Consider the following 19,421-nt stretch of genomic DNA (forward strand, 5'->3'; position numbering starts at 1 on the left):
TCCAGAAAAGACCCGAATATTCTCTATACAGCTTGCATTGTTATATAAACCACTGCAATTTACCCTTACTTTTTATTTCTTTTTACCATTGCACACTCAGTTTCTCAAAACTAGCCAATAAATTTGCACAAATGAGCCACTTGGCACTCTTGTTCAGCTGCCATCAAACTGCCACACAACGTGCAAGATTTAGAATTCTTCAACAGCCTAATAAATGCATTGTCCAATCACAGATTTTTCTTTCTCTTATGAACCAACATAGTTGTCCTCAGGCTCCCTGCCTGGTCCAGCCTTTTCTTGCTCATAAATACCACATTGCACTCTCTCTCTTACATATATCTTTTCATTGAAGGGGAGGGACAAGCAACTACTAATGAGAAAATATAAAAACTTACTGCTGTCAAATTATAAACACCCAGCATAATGGATTATTGTGTTAAGTCTAACAAGGGTCCTTTCATGGCAGATAGTAATCCTTTTATTTGTGGGAATCCCTCTGTTTTCATCATCCAAGCCAGTGTTTGTTTACATTTGCCTGAGCAAGTCTCCTGAACTCCGATACTCTCGTTATATTAAATTTTAAGAATGAATTGGAAGAGAAACCAATTCATTTTTGAGATTCATGATTTCACTAACGCCCATTTTCTGTAGCGATGTGCTTCAGAATTAATGGGTATGTTAATCTGCAGGGTCAAAAATAATAAACCTCCCTCTATGAAGCTGTGAAACATTTCTGGAGGAAAAATGGAATGACCTTCAAAACAACAGTAAGCTTCAATGACTTCCAGTTCATACCTTCATATTAGCATTTGTGATTATAAAGAAATCAAAGTACAATCTGTAATCTGTAATCCCACCAAGTATTTTCAAGACACCTTCCCTCCATTTTAAGAGATCCCATGTACTTGTAAAACATGGCACATGTATTAAGGATTGCTAGCATACAACAGGTAGAGTTGGGTAACTTTTTGAGGGGCTAAAAATCCACAGGTAGTCCTCGAGTTACGACCACAATTGAGCCCAAAATTTATGTTGCTAAGTGATAAATTTGTTAAGTGAGTTTTTCTCCTTTTATGACTATTCTTGCTGCATTTGTTAAGTGAATCACTGTAGATGTTAAGTTAGGAACATGGTTGTTAAATGAATCTGGCTTCCCCATTGACTTTGCTTGTATAGAAGGTTGCAAAACATGACCCTGGGACACAGCAACCATCATAGATATGAACCAGTTGTCAAGCATTCAAATGTAAATCATACAATCGTGGGGATGCTGCAGTGGTCATAAGTTTGAAAAACGGTCAGAAGTCACTTTTTTTCAGTGCTGTTGTAACTTCAAATGAACTATTGTAAGTCGAGGACTATCTGTACTTGACATTGGAGTGTCCCTCAGCAGGGAAAGAACAGAAAATTCATTTAAGTTCCTGTTATATTTAACATCTGATTAAAGTGATTGATTTCATTCAAGACAACAATGAATCCGCATATAGACAGGAGGTTATACAACTTGCCTCGTGGTGTAATCAGAACAATCTGGAACTGAACACACTCAAAACCATAGAAATGGTGGTAGACTTTAGAAGAAACCCTCCCATACTATCACCTCTTACAATACTAGACAACACTGTATCAACAGTAGAGACCTTCAAATTTCTAGGTTCTACTATATCACATGACCTAAAATGGACATCTAACATCAAAATCGTCATCAAAAAAGCACAACGAAGAATATTCTTTCTGCGTCATCTCAGAAAGCTCAAACTGCCCAAGAAGCTGCTGATCCAGTTCTACAGAGGAATTATTGAGTCATCTGAACCTCTACAACTGTCTGGTTTGGTTCTGCAACCCAACAGGACAGACACAGATTTCAGAGGATAATTAGGACTGCAGAAAAAACAATTACTACCAACCTGCCTTCAATCGAGGACCCGTATACTGCACGAGTCAAAAAGAGGGCTGTGAAAATATTTACAGACCCCTCATATCCCAGACATAAACTGTTTCAACTCCTTCCCTCAAAACGATGCTATAGAGCACTGCACATCAGAACAACTAGACACAAGGACAGTTTTTCCCTGAAAGCCATCACTCTGCTAAACAAATAATTCCCTCAACATTGTTCAACTGTTTACAAAATCTGCTCATCTTCTCATCATTCCTTATCACCCACCCCCTCCCACTTGTGACTGTCGCTTGTATCCTTACGATTTGACTGTTTCCTAGTATGATTTGACTGCTTATTGTACCGTATGACTATCATTAAGTGTTGTACCTTATGATTCTTGACAAATGTATCTTTTCTTTTATGTACACTGAGAGCATTTGCACCAAGACAAATTCCTTGTGTGTCCAACCACACTTGGCCAATAAAGAATTCTATTCTATTCTAAATGAAATGTAGTGAGCGTTGTATTCTCCTGCTTTGGCTTTTTCTGGGCCTGGAAGCTAAGTGAGGGGGACACAGCCTGGTGAGGGCCCTTCCAAGCAGGGAAGCATTATCCCAGCAGAAAACAAGACACTTCCATACTGCCTAGAGGTAGTCCTCAACTTGCCACAGTTAATTTAGTGACCATTCAAAGTTACAACAGCACTGGAAATATTTACTTGTGACCATTTTGCACACTTAGGACAGTTGCAGCATCCCCTGGTCCCATAATCAAAAAACTGCTTCATATTTATGATGGTTGCGATGTCCCCGAGTCATGGGATCCGCTTTTAAGACCTTCTGACCAGCAAAGTCAAGGGGGAAGCCAGATTCACTTAACAACTGTGTTACTAACTAAAGAAATGCAATGATTCACTTAACAACTGTGGCAAGAATAGTTGTTAAATGGGGCAAAGCTTATTTAACAAGTACCTCTCTTAACAACATAAATTTGGGGTTCAATTATGGTCATAACTCGAAGACTACATGTATCATTAAACTGCATGGTCACTTCCCTTGAAGTCACCAGCTTGACTTTAAGGACATCATTTGGTCACCTAAAACCAATCCAACCATTCTGTTTGGTCAGCTTTAAGTTTGCATCAAAGAGAGCCTTATTCCCTCCCATTGTCAACTTCTGGTTTAAGAAGACCTATCTCATGATCCCCTTTGTGTTTCTGATCTCAGCAGGGTCAATGTAGCCAAAAATAAACTACCCCTCCAAAAGAGAGAGGTATCAGCAGATCTGGAGGAGGCAGAAAATATTTTTAGAACCTCCCCACCACCAACAACAAACAAACTTGGAAGAGATTATGATCAGTGGTTACAAACTGTTGATTGACCTGCGGTGGAGTTGAGGGCTAGAATGGAAAGGAACACGGCTGAACAGTAAAATCATATTCCAACATTTTATTGCAAGTCATACTCATCAATTATAAACCCTATCTTTACAACCTATACACATTCATTTTAGCCTTCATATTTCATTTATTTTTATACTACTCCTTCTCTCAAAGGAGCCCTTCATTATTTTAATTGGGAAAGATATATATCACTGCCTCTTAAGAAACAAGCGGTACTGACTAGCTGATAAACTACAGGGATCAAATGCTAAAATAAGATTTAATCAGATTGCAGTTCTTTGTGGAACAAGAAGAGAACACTGGGAGGTATTTTTTTTTATTTAGCTCTTTTGGTTATAACTTTAAATGCTTCTATAAGTTTGACACTATCAGGGATAAAATCTGTTCTGAATTCATACAATATCTTAAGCCAAAGATTGAGTATGTATTCGGGCAACCATTATGTAGCAAAGTGTGTTTTACTGAATAAACTACAACAGCTTGGGTATGACTACACTAAGCAAGGGGCAGGCAATTATGGCAACTTTATGACCTGTGGACTTCAACTATCAAAATTCCTGAGCAACCCCCATGCTAAAGTCATGATGCATGTTTAATCAACAATATGGATGGGTTTAGACAAAGTACCAGTCAACACCAAACCAATATTATGTTTTGATGAATTATTTGAAGCTAATCTCAGACTGAGTTACTGCCAGTGTACTTAACATTTTCATATTCTAAAAGATTTTGGTTTGTTTTTTAAATACACGTTATTTTTTCCATAGGAACTTTCCAAGCAAAGCCATGAAAAAAGATACATTTTTAGTATCATAAATACTGATATACCAGAATTAGATTTAATTTGATTGAAATTCATACGGTACAATATATAGACCTGTATCTTATTTTTTTTTCCAGTGGTTTGTTGCTGGGGTTAACGTCAAAATTACCCAACAATTATCTGATGACCTTGCTGATGTCAACCTACCAGATCTGAAACAGCAGATATCAGACTGTTTATTTCTTTATTAATTTACATTTTTTAAGAATTCAAGAAACATGCAGTAGAGTTTCCCCTCATTTTATCCTCATTCTAACCACATATAATTAATTGGGCTGAAACAGAGTCTTTAGCTAAAAAGTCACCCAGTGAGTTTTGTATTGAATACGGTGTGCTTTCCACGTGCTGGAAAACAATTCCCATAATCGGCATGAATTACATTGTTTGGAAATGAGTGGAAGGAGTAGTCCATCACATTGGAAGAATGACAAATTAGGAAAGCTTGACTTTCATTCTACAGCCCCTTCTACATCTGTTGGGCCTGGGACCTTCTGCCCTAAGCAATTATGGCTGTGTCTATAAGCATGCAGATGAACACACATCTCTACCAGAGCAAGACCTGTTCACTTGTTCCATATGTAGCTAGGTTTTAATCTTTACTATCTCCACAATTAAAAGTGATCATTTGTGACAGTTTAAAGGAAACAAATGCTTTGCACAATGTATAGAACCATGTATTTCAATTTCTACAAAGATGCTAAGTAAGGCCAGTTGCCAGATCTATGAAGTGGGGTGTTGAATCCTTGTTTGCTTACCATTTTACAAATGTTTAACTGTACCTGAAGTCCAAGAAAACATTTTTGCCCTCTTTTGGAAACCCTCCTTTCCAAATTGCATCCCAAATTCTCTCTTCCGTCCACATTCCCCATGATACCTTCCAATGCCTCTAATACTGAACCAATTTTGGCCCATATTCACTTCTATTGGTCTTTTCTCCCATTACTCCGTGTCAGTGACTTTGGGCAATTATTTTGCCCCCAATGTGGATACTTCAAATTGTATTGGTTCTAAACAAAACAAATCTATACTGTAACCAGTTTCATTTTTTTTCAACTAAAGCTAAGCACTCATCAAAATTCATCAATAAAAATCAGAATGAGAAAAGTACTAAACAATCTAGGAAAAGTCCTTTACGTGTTTTGCCCTGCTGCCATGAAACTCATCAGAATGGCTGAGAAAAAAAATTGTACTGAAAAGCAAGCTGGACATTTAAAATAGCTTTTTATGATGTTCCTTGTTATGAAGTGAGTGAGTCACTATACTCTAAAGCCATATTCAAAAACAGGAAGATACTGAATGATTCATTGGAAGGATGCATATGTCAGACTACAATAAGGAAATCCCAGACTAAAATGACATTTGAACATTAAAAAACAAATTAAAATGAGAATCAAATGAAAGGAAAGATAACTTCATATCATGTACAGAGCAGTGTTTCTTAACCTTGACAAGTAAGATATATGTGGACATCAATTCCCAGAATTCCTCAGCCAATATGGCTGACTTGGGAATTCTGGGAATTGAAGTCCACACATCTTAAAGTTGCTAGGGTTGAGAAACCTTGGTATAAACCAAGGGTCTTCAAACTTGGCAAGTGTAAGACTTATGGACTTCAACTCCCAGAATTCCTGAGCTAACATGACTGGAGGAGGAATTCTGGGAGTTATAAAGAAGGGCAGTCAAAGGAATACAGTATAACTAGGAGAAAAACATACTTGTGTAATAAAAAAAAAAGACCAGATTATAACAATTTTTCCAATCCAGAAATTAAGCACATAAATCATGCATCTTAAAGTTGTAAATATGTTAACAAGTTACTTAGAATTAATCAAAGATTAAGCTGACCACAAGTCTTAAAGCTGTCAAGTTTGAAGACCCCTGGTGTCAAACTCATGTCATGGTGGCGTCACATGATGTATTGCAACTTTTTTTACCCTTCGCTAAACCGGGCGTGGGCGTGGCCAGCACGTGACGCATCCAGCCTGTGGGCAAAGAGTTTGACATCCCTGGTATAGAGGCTTAAACCATGTTACAGAGAGCAAATTTGTGGGCCATGGGAATAACTACACATACACACATACCACAGACACACTTGATTAAATTCCTTCTGCTATACAAATATTACAAATCTATATTTGAGTCAGTCATTCCCCCCACCTTGCAGAAACAAGCTAAGGAAAACAATAAAAACTTCTGCTCATTTTTGAACCATATTTTTTGTTTCATTTTTGGAACATAAATAGAACTAGATGTGATTTATTTTCATAATCCCCCTCCCTTGTTTTAATCAGATTCAGTTCTTTGTTCAGAATAATATTTATTCAATCCTGTCTGGTTTCACAGCTTAATCTTTGGGTTTATTCTAAGTAACTTGTTAACATATTTACAACTTTAAGATGCATGACTTATGTGCTTAATTTCTGGATTGGAAAATTTGTTATAATCTGGTCATTTTTTTATTACACAAGTATGTTTTTCTCCTAGTTATACTGTATTCCTTTGCCTGCCCCTCTTTATAATACCCTATTTATGTTCTCATTTTCATAAACTACTGTAATAGTCAAAATTCCTCCTGCCTATGTTTATTAAAAATCTGTATTTTAAGAGGCTTTTTGTGCAGGTAACACAAAAATATTCCTTGTGTTATAGTCAGGAAAGTAAAGTAAAATAATTTTAACCCCATAAACCTCAGATTAGCCCTGGCTAATCTGAAAATGCTTTTGGTTACTGCATCTTTTGATAGAGCAGAAAATTAGACCCATCTTATCATGCACAAAGTATTTATTTATAAAACAGAAATGATGTGAAGAATTCTTAATTTTTACCCAGGGGAGGTGTGAGAGGGCTATTCCACACAATGGTATCAATATAGAGCTAAAAAAACGGTTTAGGTATCTTATCCATTGTTAGCTGATCATGGTTTATTTAATCAAACTGACAGCCAAGGATTCATTCAACATTAGCATACTGGTTGAGATTTTGCAAAAGATTGAGCTACAAAGTAGTCTATTTCAGCTGACCAGTAGCAAAAGTGATAAAACAAAACCTAATGAGCAAAGATATTAAATTACAGTAAAAAGATTAAGAAGATTTAAACAAGCATTCTTATGGGTTTTAAAGAACAACCCAGTTACCTTTTTAATGGAAGTGGCGATCCAGCTGTAGTTTTAAAAAATCTTCTAAGTAAGAATAGATACACTGAGGTAATAATATTTTATATTCAGTTTTCAATGAGCTTCATTTTTTTTTAATTTAGAAATATTACATATATATAGGAAAATCTTTAAAAATAATTTAAAAAAATTAGAAAGGTACTCCTGGCTACCAAAGTTATCTCTAACCCTGTTTTACTTAAAAAGGAAGTCACGTTTTTATTTCTGCTCTTTTAAAGGATCCGTACAATTAGCTATTTACAAAAAAGAATCACCTGGGCTTTACACAAACTTTAATCCTTTTTATCACAGGAATTAATGGTCTCCGGCCTTAACCTCCTCCAACTTAATATCTTCCAGATGTGTCAAACTTCACTTCCTATTATTGGCAGACAATATGGCAAATGCTGGGAATTATGGAAGGTGAAGTTCATTTAGAACACATCAAGTTATAAAATAGTGCTATGGTTCTATTAACACAATACACTGAAATACAGTAACCATCTACATTTTGAGGCATTGCCCATGTTGTGTGTTTATGATTCGGCGTGTTGTGTGAATCTGGAGAAACTGATTGAGAAAGTCATGATTCTGAATATTCTTTCTTCTATTTATTCTTGTCCAATATTTAAAGACCACCTGGGCAAGCCCCTGCAGTTTTCTTGCAATTCTTTTCAGCTGTAGTTGGCCACTGCCTCCTTCCTAGGGCTGAGAGAAATTGACTAGCCCAAGGTCACCCAGTTGGCTTTATGCGTAAGGCAGGATTAGAATTCACAGTGCCCCAGGTTTCTAGCCTGATGCTTTAACCACTACACCAAAATGGCTCTTGTGATTTTATGAACTAGGGATAAAAACAAAGGAACACAGTCAGTACAGAGAAACATCTGTGATTTACTCAATTTATTACCTAGATGATAAATATATAGTTAGTATAGGTAGCAATGAAAATAAAATGCAGATAATGGCTTATATGAACACACACCAGAGGTAGTTTTCAGCAGGTTCTGACCAGTTCTGGAAAACCAGTAGTGAAAATTTCAGTAGTTCAGAGAACTGGTAAATACCACCTCTGACTGGCCTTGCCTCCATCTATTCTCTGCCTCCCAAGTCCCAGCTGATCGGCTGGGTCTTCTTTTGTTGCCCTGCACAGGAGAATGGAGCTGGAAAGCAGGTTAGTGGAGTGGGGAAAAGAATGGGATTTTGCAGTAACCTTCCCCCAGAAGTAGGGAGGGAATGGAGATTTTACAGTATCCTTCCCCTGCCATGCCCACCAAATCATGCCCACCAAGCCACGTCATGCCCGCAGAATTGGTAGTAAAAAAAATTAAACCCCACCACTGACACACACACACACTGGTTTGTATGCATTTGCACAGTAGTTTAGATGGATATAAACTCAGATTTAACTTTTGGAAAACTCAGGAGTACAGAAATCTAATAATAGATTAGATGAGATTAGAAATCTAATAATAATAATGATCAAAGCTCTTTTCATGATAGTTGGCTGCATTATGCCCTTAGTCCCAAACACACATTATAATAAGTTTGGGGCCCTCGAGATTCTCTCAGAATTGAAGCAATTTCAAGGCTAACAATGTATGATGAAATCATTCCCTTTATCTCTACTTGAGACTGTCCCTTTAATAGTTGCATGCCAGGCAACTTCAGCAGGCCAGTTTTCCTTATTTGTGCAACCACAGACAAGCAGAATCAGATGCCTTAAAGCTGGAGAGGCTTTAATATATTAAAGATATATTAACCTCTGGGGGGCTGATACACATTGATATGTCCCAGTCCAGTTTATTTTCCTCAGGAATCGTTGAGACTAGATTTGCTATGAGTCTGGATGCCAAGTATGTTAATATTTATAAATAAACTCAGATGTTATTAAATAGATCTATGCATTAAATGCATTGTAGGTAACACCTATGATCTTGCTTCTAGAGGTAATTGTTATACTGCATTTCAAAATATCTCACTGCTGTAGAGAGAGAGTTGGAAAGCATTCAGGAATACTGAAAGGCGTGACTTTTTTGGCATGTATGTCTGCAGAATTTGGCAAGGTTTCAAGACTCTTTTGGGATGCCTTGCCAAGAAAGGGCCCTCTTACCCTATCAATGATGGTCTTCTTTTGTTTTACAAAGATCTCTCTTGTCCAAACCTAGTTAGCCTGCTAAGTAATTCATTGTAGACCTATCTCACATGCTAATTCAAGTATTTCATATCTTACCTCTTCCTGCTTTAACGTTTTGGTTATTTTGTACTTAACGATGATTTCACATTTGCAAAATAATATTGTAATACAATATTCCATTACAAGTATGACAGTAGTTTTCATATGATGGGTTAAAATATACTACATGAATATTTTATCTGGAAAATTGTTTTAACCGTGGAATGTTCCAAGGCTCCTGGTTGGCATAAGATGGACACTTGATAGAGGAAAAAAAATCTGATTAGATTTACACTGCTGTACTGTATAGCTGCGAGAGTTGAATCTAGAGGTGGTATTCAGCAGGTTCTGACCAGTTCTGGAGAAACGATAGCAGAAATTTTGGGTAGTTCGGAGAACTGGAAAATCCCACCTCTGACTGGCCCCACCTCTATCTATTCTCTTCCTCCCAAGTTCCAGCTGATTGGCTGGGTCTTCTTTGGTTGCCCTGCACAGAACAGAGCTGGAAAGCAGGTTAGTGGGATGGGGAGGGAATCAGGATTTTGCAGTAAGCTTCTCCTGCCATGCCCACCAAGCTACACCCACAGATTTTTTGAATCCCACCACTGGTTGGATCATAAAGGAAGACTGGGAGCCGAAGAATGGATGTATTCCAATTGCAGTGCTGGAGAAGACTCTTGAAAGTCCCTTGGAGTACAAGGACATCAGATCAGTCAATCCTAAAGGAAATCCTGTCCTATGGAAGCACAGATACTGAAGCTGAAGCTCAAATTCTTTGGCCATCTAATGAGAAGAGGCGACTCCTTGGAAAAGACCCTGATGTTGGGAAAAATTGAAAGCAAAAGCAGAAGGGGATGGCAGAGGAAGAGATAGTAAGAGAGTGTCATCGACACACTGAACGTGAATTTTGGCAAACTCCAGGAGACAATGGAAGATGGGGAGCCTGGCATGGGCCATGGGACTGCGAAGAGTTGGGCATGACTTAGAGACTAAACAACAACTACTCTTCCTAAATACTAGAGAGCACAGTATATTTGTTATTATCTATAAACACATAGTGTAACAGACATCATCCATGACAAGCCAAAGAAAATGACCTATCTTAAGTTCCCTTAATCTGTACCCATCTTGGCTTATTAATGCTAGCTAAGGTGGGTTGACTTGGGAGAAGAGATACTCCTTTATGTGCTGTGATGAAAAGAAGCTACAACCTGCCCAGAGAAAGAACCTTCCCTGGACCGAGAGGATTTTGCTCATTACAATTGATGGGACCTCTTGGGCTGTCAATTATCTAGTGAGCCAGATTCAAGGCTCTGATATAAAGATCTAGAACAAGGATAACGGACCTTTACCTTTACAGACCTAACAGCTGAAATAATCAGGAAAAGAACTAGTGCAAATGCTAAGAAGAGTAGAGTGCCATTTTGTGACTGCTTGTGAATGGACTGTCTACAGAGGTCTATGTGCCTTAGACTCAGAGGTGGTATTCAGCAGGTTCTGAGCAGTTCTGGAGAACCGGTAGTGGAAATTTTGAGCAGTTCGGAGAACCAGCAAATACCATCTTTGACTGGAGATTTTACAGTATCCTTCCCCTGCCACGCCCACCAAGCCAGGCCCACAGAACCGGTAGTAAAAAAATTTGAATCCCACCACTGCTTAGAATGCTCTTTTTAGAGAGATCTGTGAGCTTTTTCTTCCACCATCTTTTAACCATCTTGATGTTCTATCTCTTCTTTGTATCAGAGGTGGTATTCAACAGATTCTGACCAGTTCTGGAGAACTGGTAGCGGAAATTTTGAGTAGTTCGGAGACCTGTAGTGGAAATTTTGAGAAGTTCAGAATACCACCTCTGTCTGGCCCCATCCCCATCTATTCTCTGCCTCCTGAGTCCCAGCTGATCTTCTTTTGGGTCTTCTTTTGTTGCCCTGCACAGGAGAACAGAGCTGGAAAGCAGGTTAGTGGGATGGGGAGGGAATGGGGATTTTGCAGTATCCTTCCCCTGGAATGGGGAGGGAATGGAGATTTTGCAGTATCCTTCCCTTGCCACACCCACCAAGCCATGCCCACCAAGCCACACCATGCCCACAGAACCGGTGGTAAAAATTGTTGAATCCCACCATTGCTCTGTATGACTAGTGAATGAATGGATTCTTTTCACCTTTTCTTTTCCTGTTCCTGCTCCTTTTATTTATATTTTATATCGCAGAATGTGCCTTTCAATGCACACGAGCTAAGATTCTCTTAACCTGGGTTGAATGAATAAACTATAAATTGGATGAATTCACAGAACAAGCTGAGTGATAAAGGATGGCTTCCAAGACACAATGGATGCATTCACAATATACTCTAACCCAAAACCAAATCAACCCTGTTTTAGTTAAGGTGACAGTAACAGGTGAGTAGGTCAATGTATTACACATTCAGCAATTTTGGACTTAGAATGTGGCTTCGGAGCTCTGCTCAGCTATGAAAATCCCTTAGATTTGTTCACTGTTCACAGTCTAAGGGATCAAATAAATTTTTTGAAGATAAACAGGACAACTGAGCACCCCAGAGTGACAGTTGGTTACAAATATGATTAATACAAAATGGTGCTGAAGAATGAAGGCTAGGAGAATTCAACCAGAAATAGCCTCCAAGAGTCTCTGTTGTTGAACTGCAGAATGATCTCAATACAGCTTCACTTCTCTGTGTGTGTTTGTTTACTGGGGGCTGTATTCTCTGGAGGAGACAGCAGAGTGTAACCCTGGGGTGGTTTCTGTGGGGATAGGCAAGATGTACAAATAATTCATGTACATTTCTAATGCCTATTATTCTTTCATGCTAGGCTTGTGGCCATGCCAGCACATACACAGACACGTCTTTATGCTGCTTGAACACTGAGGGGGTGGCTTTGGCTCATGGGGCTTAGAGAATTTCATCTCGTGATTTCCATTAGCACTGTAAGGAGATGTGTGTATACCTTTCCCTTTGTCCATCTAGTTGAGCCAACCAATCCCTTGCTTTCCAAGCTTGGTTGTTTTCTTGTAGATAGTTTGTTACTTGATTAGGTAAGATTATCTGGGCTTTTGTTTTCCTTCTGGGTCCAAAATCAGCCCTGTTCTCTCTTCGTTGGGAAAGATTCTGTCCTCCTCCTCTCAAACTCCTTCGGTCCCTCCAAACTTCTTGTTAGACAGCGGAGTACAGCACAACTTAACAGCTTTATAATAACCACGTTTAATGCCACCTCATTGAGTATCATTCTCAAGTGCTTATTCCAAAGACAAGGACAAGCACTAAATTTCGACAAAGAAAGTAACATTGGCTTAGGGTCAGCCAGACTGATTAAATAGTAAGAAAATTCCCCAATCAAAAAGTTAGGCTACATAAGCTCCATGATTCCACAAGGTGTTGAACAGATGGGTACCTAATTCCAAGTGAATTGGCTTAATTAGATGTTTTTGAGGCTCTATATTTTACAAATACTCGGGGCCTTCTTGGTGGTGGCAGTCAGGGTCTGCAATTCCCTTCCTCGAAAACTATAAATTCTGTTTGGGCAAGAAGTACTTCTTCTTTTTTCCTGCTATATTATACATTGGCGCCATGTTAAAGATGGACAGTATTTTGACTTTACGAGTGCATAAGATTCATAAGGAGTAGAAATATGGTGCAAAGCAGGCAGACAGTAAGTAGAGCTGAGGTTTTCTCCCCCCCTTCTAGGTTTGGGAGAGTTGCTTTGGTTTTTGGAACTTTTAAAAAGTTACAATGCTCATTTCAAGACATATCGACATTTTTCAGAGGCATCTGAAGAGCAGAACAACAGTGGATCTTAAGGGCTACTCTTGAACTGTCTACACACAAATAAGTAATATAAAGCAGGGTTGCCAACAAATAAAATCCAGCTTTATTCTATGGATTTAGATGGAGTTAATTAGCCTGAAACTTTTATTAAAGTATAAAAAGTAATAAAACCATTGTTGGTTAATAATACCGTGTTTCTCCAACAATACGGCCTCCCCCAGTAGGAAGACCCAGCATGTTTTCTAGGCATAAGGTTAAATTAAGCCCCTCCCTGCAAATTTAGGCTGAGTTTAAAATATGCAAAATGGGGGGGAAGGGCGGGGGGAACTTGCCGTTAGGAGTGCCCCGCAGGCAGCCATGCCTCTCCACCAGCCACTCCTAATGGCCAATCATGGCGGAGCTCAGAGAGCTTCCTACTCCCACCAAGTACCTTTGCTGCCAGGGGCTCTTGTGCAGGAAAGACGGGGCCACACCAAGAGGTGGATGCTTCCGCTTTCCCATCTGCACAAAGGGCACCAGCTCCCCCCTCCCCTGCCACAGCCCCGGCAAGGGTGCGGGAGCTGACTTTAAAATGGACTCCATCCATGTCCCCTCAGGCAGCCAGAGCAGGGCTTGGCAGAGATGCCACCAGCAGGACCGCAGAAGAGTGAGCCACCCAGCCTGCTGCTGGCGCCTCAACCTTTGACCAACGCTTCGCTCTGGGCATAAGCGGGTGCAGCGGCAACACAACCCAGCCCACATGTCCCACTCCTCTCAGGGACCACAAGCTCACTTGCCCCGCTCAGCCTGGCTTCCAGCACTACCACCAGCTGCTCTTATCTTACACAGCAGCGGCGCCTCCTCCTGCTGGCCATGCCTTGCAGGCTGAAAGCGTAGCCCAGCGGCGCCCAAGCCAGGGCTGCATGCTTTTGCCCCTGCATCCTGCAGAGCCAGAATCCGCTGCCCACCATGCAAACCCCAATTAGCAGACTCACCTGCGCTCGGGGGAAGAGAAGCTGTGCTCTGCCAGCTCCTTTTCCCGCAAGCACGGGCAAGGCTGCTCCTTGGGGTTCGTGCGGCAGGCAGCAGATTCCAGTTTTGCTGGGCCCCAGGGCAACAGCGAGCAGCCCCCACTTGGGCTGCACTTTTGGCCTTCCAAGCACCTGCAGGCACCATTGTGTATACTTCGGCAGCGGCTCTGTAAGCAGAGAGTCTGTATCTGGTGCATCTCTGGGAGCGCCCGAAGCTTGATGGGGCTGCCTTGGCCCTTGGTGATTCCATGCCCTGTTGCGAGCTTGGAGTCCATGGGTTGGAAAACAACCCCCGGACTTCCGAAGACAACTTGTTGAGGGAAGAAGTCGGGGAAGGTTGGTCGTGGCCACCGCACCTGAATGGTGCAACTACATTCTTTTGAAAAGGTCTGGCTGAAAAACTTGGGAAAATCCCAGAAGGTTCGGGAGGGTAGGACAAAATTGGTGCATGAGACCGGCCGGCTGGTATTTGCACTGGGGGAAGAGGAGCTGGCGGAGCACCAGCCATGGTGGGAATGCCAGAAAGGCAGCCCACTTGCCTTTGTCTCTCATGCAGTGGCAGGAAGCTGGCTGGGGGCTCTAAGCGACCCAACAGTCAGCAGGGCAGGTTAAGAAAGCAGCCTCCTGAGTAACAGTTCTGAGTGCTGCAGCTTGATCCGAGCTCAAGCATGTCCACATGGCATGCCGAATTTGGCACTTAATGGAGCTCTGCAGGTTTGCCAATGCACTGGACCAAGAACTACCCTCACAGGCTGAGCTGGCACGATGCACAGGGTGGAAAGTGGTTGGCTGCGTGGGTGTCGTGGGAACACGGCCATTCACTGATAAGGGTGTAAATACACATGCACACATACTACCACCAGGCTGCGCATGGGAGGAAAATTAAAACATCCTCGAAAAGACGGCCTAGCCGTTTTTTCGGGGCTCAAAAAAAAAAAAGACCCGGCCTTATTTTATTAGAAACATGGTATATAGATAGCTAACCTTTCCTCTCCTTCCCCATGGACAGTAGAACAAATCAGTCCAGAGTTTCACTGGATGATCTCAAATGATCAACCTCAAATTATCATATTTTGGACACATGATATAAAAATCATATTCCCTTAACACGTCCTTGAAGAGGGAAAAGTGGAAGGAATGGGAAGAGTAGAACTGGCAACGAGAATAGACTAGATTACCATGGTGATGGGTACACCTTGGAAGACCTTAAGGGATAGGTTGAGGACAGATCTTCCTGGAGAAAAGCTATTTATACCTTCAACATGATTGATTGATCAATCAATCAGTCCTAAAAAGAAAATTAATGAAGAACTTTTTTTTCTCATGTAGAAGTTCTTGTCTCTAGCATCTTCAATTTAAATGGAGCTGGAAGTGTATGTGGAATGACATCTATGTGAGACACTGGAGCCTAGGGTGGTCAAATCTCAGGGCTCAACCTACCATTAGCTCAATGAAACACCACAGAAGGTGGGAGATGTGATGAAAGGGGACACTGGGTACAACCCCTTCTGCATTCCCCAAGCTAAACTTGCAACTCTCGCAAACAGAGAAGAATGTTTGCCATTGCCAAGGTGACCTTCTCAATCTGGGTTGGAAAAGAAGCTACTAATTCTTCCCAATTAACAAAATGCCTTTGACTTTTCCTGCTGGATGCAACAGAAGGGCAAGCATGGGATCCACACTTGCTGAAATTCCCTCTCCTATATAACTATTCCAGGTACAGTATGGGATTCTTTATTTTGTCACCCTGCTGGGGTTGCATTGACAAGGAGATAGTTTTAATTTAGAGGGACTCTTAACAGGACCTGGTTCTTGTTTTTCAGCTGTTGCTGAAGCTGTAACAAGGGTCATCCTAACAATAAACCTAACAATCTCTCCTGTAATCTTTTCCTTCACTGTAACCCTGTGAGATAAGGGCAATTGCTGGAATCCTGACAATAAGGTCGGATGAGAGTCAACAACTTGCTCAAAGTCAACTCATGAGCTTCCATAACTGAGGAACCTGTCCTGTCTGGTATGAGTTAACAATTACACGCACATCAGAAGAATTTTGCTTTCATACAGACTTTGAAACCATCTCTCCCTGAACAGAGATCTGCAATGTTTCACCGTCATACTGTAGTAAAATTATGTTTAATACAATTGTATTCATATATACCTGGATATAAACACTGCTGTGTTTACTCCCTATTGCTTTGTAATACAGATCTTAAATTTTGGAGCTATTATCTAAAATGCAGATATTAAGGGTCTGATTCCAATAGAAATGAAGTTTAAATCAAACAAGCATGTAAAGGATTGCATGGATAAGATTTGTATGTATCTGCCATGTTACATATTTGTTGTTGTCCCTGTACTTCCCAGTATTTCACTCTTATTTATCCCTCTATTGTAATTTAGATTACCAGCTTCCAGGAATTTGTATTTTTGCGTAAATTGCTCTTTTAAGGGATCATACATGCTTATGTGAACGAGGGAACATCCCTGGATGATTTCCTCAATCTGGATTGTTTTTTCCCCCTATTAAGCACTGAAATGTGAACAACAGCAAAACCAAACCTTGAAAAGTGGATTTTTAAAAAACGAAGCCCCCAAAACATCATTTACATTTATGCCAGAACAACAGAAACGTGGGATCCAGTTCTAAAGCAACAATCTCCAAGGCATATTTAGTTAGTTGACAACACTGATAATATGCCCCAACCCATCCCTTGGAGTATCTTCCTTGAGCCAGTTAACAAAGAGCATTATTTGAATTGTTTTGCTACGTTAAAAACAACCACATTTCCGTTCCAACAAGGCAAATAACATCTATTAGAACATATATAAAGAAGGCTATCTACTCACAGGACAGAAATGAAGCTGTCCTCTTCATCTTTTCCTTGGTTAAAACCTTGCCATTAACTAACATGCTCATACTGTAGTTTTAACAGCCTCTGTCTTGGTAAATCTCCAGCATCATAAATTCCTTTTTTTGTTCTCTGGCGCCTCCAGCTCTGCACAGTTCCTTTTTTTATTATTATTTTGGTTTGGTTTGGAAAACTTACAGATGCTATTTCCTTTCTTCAATCCCGTTTGGAGAAATGGAGGAAACAGAACACTTAGGTAAAAACGATCAGCTATTTTCAATGCGCATCTCTTTCAGTGAGCATCTTATTAGGGTCTTCTGGAGATGGCGTGATGATGCAGCAGGCTTCTGGTCGTCACTGTTGCCATGACAACCAGTATGTGGTCCCTATGGCAGAATGATGCAGATGCAAAGGTAGGACACACATTTTGTGTAGCGTATGTTATGGGGAGAGGCTACCAGAGACGTTTCCATTCATATATGCCTTTTTTTAAATGTCAGTTTTCAGAACACCATTTTTTTTCCTGCCACTATCCTATTTTGTGTAGTTTTAGAACTACCACAAAAATTCCTTATAGTAAGAAAATTTTAAACCATCTGTATATTTACATTGAATGAACCATCTGTATGTTTACAATGGAAGCATCTAAGACTAAAATCTAAAATTTAGAGGAAGGACAAGGGGGGGGGGGTGGAACACCATAAGAGAAGAATAATTTTATGCATAATTATTTTTTTGTACATGTGTCAGACAGTAGTGAGATTCCTTAGTAGCATCAGACTACAGTAATGCAGTTCTCTGCATACCTCTCTAATATTTGAATATGTTTGAAATTAGGCCATTTCCACGCTAATGAAGAACCCATTGTCCATTGGCAAAAGATATTGGCTCATAAATTTGACTGCTTGGATTGCTGACTGCATCTTGGCTGTATAAGCTGCTTAGCAGGGAATTGTGTTCCCCTCATTATACAAGCGTGCCAATATAGTTTCTCCTTTATACCCCCTCCCCCACCCTTTAACAGGGTCCTGCCAGATTAAGAAAGTAAAACTCTTTTACTCTACAGTAATCTGAAATGAGATTAGTCATTATTCTCATCACCTGCCTTTCTTTTAAATCCTAGAAAGATGCCAAAGAGTGAAAGACTCAGTAATTTATGCAGTAGGTTTCTAATCGAAAGGTCTCGCGACGAAAGTCATTCTTTTGGTCCAGATTTGGGATATTAAGGCAAGGAGAGATGCCAGTTTTTCACCAGGCCACCAGGTGACCACCAGGCCACTATAATTGTATATGGGTAGTCCTTGACTTACAATAGTTCATTCATTTAGTGACCGTTCAACTTTACAACAGCACTGAAAAAGTAGCTTATGACCGTTTTTATCACCATTGCAACATCCCCATGGTCACGTGATCAAAATTCAAATGCTGGCCAACGAGTTCATATTTATAATGGTTGCAGTGTCCAGGAGTCGTGTGATCAGCTTTTGCAACCTTCTGACAAGCAAAGTCAATGGGGAAGCCAGATTCACTTAACAACCATGTTACTAACTTAATACAATCATTCACTTAACAACTTGGGCAAGAAAAGTTGTAAAATGGGGCAAAACTCATATAACAAATGTTTCACTTAGCAACATAAATATTGGAATCAATCTTGGTCATAACTCAAGGACTACTCTAATGCTTATTCCATAAATGTGTTTATGTTTTACACGAACACACACACACATAAACATTTTAGGCTGCCAACTGTCTCAAACGTGCTTTTTTGCAACTGGATTTTCTTGGTCTTTTATTTTTCCTTTTGGAAATGTTTCGCTTTTCAGAACTGAAGAAACTTTTTGGATGAGAAGTGAAATGTTTCGAAGGGAGAAAAAAACCAAGAAAGTCCAGTTGCCTTTTGGAAAAAGCACCATTGGGACAACTATGATCTAGATGTTTGAGAATTTCCATAGACATTTTGGCTGCCAACTATTTTTTACTGGTCTTTGTTCAACAATATGATAATCAGAGATTAATATATGGTGAAGCTTATTACAATTCAATATATCAGGCAATGAACTTACTATTAGTAGCAAAACCTCTGCTAATAAAACTGTTTTTGCTAACAGAGAATTCTAGAAATTGAAAAATATTTAAGAATGTCAGTTTGGAGATAACTAAATTCCAGTTTCGAAAGTGCTCACCTTATCCAAGGTGATTTTTACTAAGCAGTCTTAGTTAGATAGTTTCGGATAGATTCAGACCTCATACTAATCCATGATTTGTTTAACTATGATTTATTAAATAAACAGCAATGGATGAATTCATATAAGCCACAATTCCAAGCAAACAGCAACACTGGAGATG

General features: G+C 39.9%; 1 protein-coding gene across 1 annotated transcript in view; it reads right to left on the minus strand.

Moving 5' to 3' along the window:
• The window catches only part of MICAL3 (microtubule associated monooxygenase, calponin and LIM domain containing 3), a 209,342-nt gene extending 191,994 nt beyond the window's left edge, over positions 1-17,348 (minus strand). The window contains exon 1 of the mRNA XM_087935087.1: positions 17,071-17,348. The gene's annotated coding sequence lies outside the window, so the exon portion shown is untranslated. The remainder of the gene's footprint in view (positions 1-17,070) is intronic.
• Between the last annotated feature and the right edge of the window lie 2,073 nt (positions 17,349-19,421).

Source organism: Pseudonaja textilis, chromosome 5 (assembly GCF_049901715.1).
Source record: "Pseudonaja textilis isolate UNSWEBS1 chromosome 5, rPseTex1.2, whole genome shotgun sequence".
Lineage (NCBI taxonomy): Eukaryota > Metazoa > Chordata > Lepidosauria > Squamata > Elapidae > Pseudonaja > Pseudonaja textilis.